Below are 3,770 nucleotides of genomic sequence, written 5' to 3'. Positions count from 1 at the left end.
TGTGGGCTTTTCTTTACCAAGAGTTATGAACTGGCCAATATAGAACTAGACCATATTTCTAATTTAAGACATTGCCCATGGTTTGATTTCACTACGTTCATGGGCTGAGATATTAGGACGTAGTGTTGGGCAGATGACCTTGCGAATTTTAACCTTTATTCCTTCTTCATAGAGCGCAGCCTGACGAATAAAAACCTCACCACCCGACGAGACAGTACTAAAGTTTTTTAACAATTTGATGAATCTGAACGTATATTGGCTTTTCGGACTGAAATGGAAGCTTTCGAGAATGAAACAAAATATAATAATTTATGTGAAGCCCTGCTTAACGCGATGAGAAAACCCTCTTTAAAAAATATCCAAGGCACCAATAAATGGCTATTCCCGGAAACCATGGTGGGACGAAGAATTCTCTGAAGCAATTTCGCTGAGAAAGGAAGCCATTCGACGACATAGGCACGTATTACGAACTCGTCAAGACGTCGAAGTTATCAAAGACAGGTGGGCAAAGTAAATGCAAGCCAAAACTCATGTGAAAAATGTCATTAGTAAGAAAATAAAGGGTTTCAGTAGAGAAATTGAAAAAGAGATCCAGGAAGCGGGAAAAGAGAAAGGAACTATTAAAAAGTTGAGAAAAGAAGGAAAGAGTATAGTATCGAAATTCAAAGGAGTGAAGGCCAAGGATGGTTTGGTTCTGTTTGTTAAGAAAGAGGTCTCAAAGAGAATTGAGGACTCCTTACAAGACGTAGAGGATGAGCTTCTGCAGACTCCCTCATCCCATTGTGCCAAGTGTCCTTCCTGCCCTACTACGAGCCGTTGCAACTCAACAACTTCCCAAACTCCTCCGTTCGGTAAAACACCTATGCAGAGGAGAACTCCACTTACGCCTCATGACAAAAATTTATCAACACGGTTATCAGAGGATAAGCTTTTAGAAAAAGTTGAACTGTTTTCTAGTTTTCATTTTTAATCTGATGTATGTATCCTTTTGACATCTAAAATTTTTGGGGTTCCTCCATTTCAAGTTTCGTAAATGAATATACAATGTTGAGAATTTATTATTTATAATTACGCAGGAATTAATATATATAGAAGTTTCATTTCAAATCAAGGAATACCTCTGCGTATTGTTCCATACCAGAGTGACTGAGAAAAATCTCGGTAGTCCAATGGTAGTGGCGTTGGGACGGTAACTCAAAGGTCGTAGGTTCGATTCCTGCCCGAGGTGAAATGATTTTTCTCAGTCACTCTGGTATGGAACAATACGCAGAGGTATTCCTTGATTTGAAATGAAACTTCTATATATATTAATTCCTGCGTAATTATAAATAATAAATTCTCAATGTTATGACTACAGGCTATCAAGGTCCTGTTATAAATTAGTTGACGTAAAATGCTACGGCACCGTCAACAACGGGTTAAATGTATCCCGTCAATAATGTGAACCAGATCGAATCATTCTTAAATTGGATGTCCGAGGCCTGATTATTCGTGGCCTCGGTAGTCCAATGGTAGTGGCGTTGGGACGGTAACCCAAAGGTCGTAGGTTCGATTCCTGCCCGAGGTGAAATGATTTTTCTCAGTCACTCTGGTATGGAACAATACGCAGAGGTATTCCTTGATTTGAAATGAAACTTCTATATATATTAATTCCTGCGTAATTATAAATAATAAATTCTCAATGTTATGACTACAGGCTATCAAGGTCCTGTTATAAATTAGTTGACGTAAAATGCTACGGCACCGTCAACAACGGGTTAAATGTATCCCGTCAATAATGTGAACCAGATCGAGTCATTCTTAAATTGGATGTCCGAGGCCTGATTATTCGTGGCCTCGGTAGTCCAATAGTAGTGGCGTTGGGACGGTAACCCAAAGGTCGTAGGTTCGATTCCTGCCCGAGGTGAAATGATTTTTCTCAGTCACTCTGGTATGGAACAATACGCAGAGGTATTCCTTGATTTGAAATGAAACTTCTAAATATACAATGTTGACAACATTTCTGGTTTTTGCTGAGCTCCTTAACGGAGCCGTTCTGTTTCATAAGAGTGTATTTTCATACGGCAATAAAATAACCTATAACCTATTTGGCTTTACAACGAAAGTCGACCGAATGATGTATTTTAAATTGACTAGAGGGTCTCTTGAAAGTCCCTTTAACGTAACTCTTTTCCTACATTCCATGAAAACCAGATTGACATATATTTACTTTAAGTAATAATTGGGTATACGTGTTAAAGGTGATAAAAAAAGCCATAAAAACATCATACGTTACCTAAGTACTCCGAACCTATTGCTACTGGCCGGGCCGAAACATTAGACCAGGCTGCCCTGTGTTTAGTAAATGATCAAGAACGATTGATGGACTTTTGTAAATGATTCAAAACGTAATGGTAGCCCAAAGAGAGCATAATGTGCAATTTCTCCTCGCATTTTCGAGTTATTTAAAAAACAATACCAATACCATTTTGGTGGCCATACACAACTCTCTTGCTCTGGCTGAAAAGGAATTTTTTTTTATTTCAGTGGGCTCCAGGGTGGGAAATAAGGATTTTTCTGAAAGTGGACAGGTGACCAGTGACCCCCTCGTCTAGAATAAATAAACTGGACTGCTACATTATAATAGTGTTATACTTATACTTATTTTAAATTTAATTTCATAATTACTCGAATAAGACCAACTCCTAATCAAGTATACTCGATAACCCTACTTGTTAAAAATATTACTCGAGGTTTTTTTGAATTACTTGACTCGAATAAGAAAATTTTCCCTTAATCAAGTACTCGAATACTAGACTCGACTTGAATACTCGATGAAAACCATTTCGTTCTCGATACCCGACTCGATTGCCTAAAACCACTACTCCCACAGTCCTAGTTAATTCGAATTGGAGTGTACAAACATGCCACAGCCACCGTTACACAGATCTTCAAATCCAAAGACTAATAATATAACATTTGGACCTACCAATTGCAAAATATTCAAGCAGAATCACTTAAAAAAATTAAACACCTATAATAAATTAAGCGGTCCAGTGGTCCACTAACCCCCTCCGATTTAATTAATCAAATGGTCCGGGCAATTTTGAAACTCGTCATTTGCCCACTGCCACCGCCTTATTTTCCACGCTGGTGGGCTCACCTTTATCAACGAATAATTAATTAGCCTGTAAGGACTTTCCACAACATTGATAATTTCTTTATTACCGTATTTTTATTTATCTTTTCCCTCAGTATAGTCAGCTATACTTTCTCTTAATATCAGTTTGGCGGTAGATTTGAATTGGATTTGGATTTTTTTCGAAGGTGGCTATAACTTTCCTATAATTTATTACCCATAAAAACAGTTTGCGCCCCTAACTTTGGGGTTCAAGAAACTTTTCATTAGGTATATTTGGGAGATTTTATCATAGGGTATCGGGTCATAAGGGAGATGTGTCCCCCTTTTTCTTTAAATGATAGCTACAATAATAAATAAATACTTATATTATAGGAATTGAAATACTTTTTATTATATTGGAGGAAATGTAAACAATCAAGGCGGGATACCAAAAATAATTTGACTGTTGATGCTGTGAACGATTCGACAAACACTATAGAGTTCTGTGCCAATAATAATTCGCCGTCTTTCAAGAACAATTACAGCATAATCCGTAGTAAGATTATTTGGAAATACAATATATTTGAAATATATTAAAACGAAAAGATCTTTTTTGTTTTATTATAAGATAATAATAAGTTTAAAGGAATTCTTACCTGCGTAGCAAAAC

At 37.0% G+C, this 3,770-nt stretch overlaps 1 non-coding gene across 1 annotated transcript; it reads left to right on the top strand.

Moving 5' to 3' along the window:
- Positions 1 to 1,494: 1,494 nt before the first annotated feature.
- TRNAT-GGU (transfer RNA threonine (anticodon GGU)) lies at positions 1,495 to 1,567 on the top strand. The gene has a single exon. It is a non-coding gene; the product is annotated as a tRNA-Thr (tRNA).
- The last annotated feature ends 2,203 nt before the right edge of the window (positions 1,568 to 3,770 follow it).

Source organism: Leiobunum rupestre, chromosome 3 (assembly GCF_980474605.1).
Source record: "Leiobunum rupestre chromosome 3, qqLeiRupe1.1.hap1, whole genome shotgun sequence".
NCBI lineage: Eukaryota > Metazoa > Arthropoda > Arachnida > Opiliones > Sclerosomatidae > Leiobunum > Leiobunum rupestre.
The sequence above is the reverse complement of the archived record's forward strand: the minus strand, read 5'-3'. Positions and strand labels throughout refer to the sequence as shown.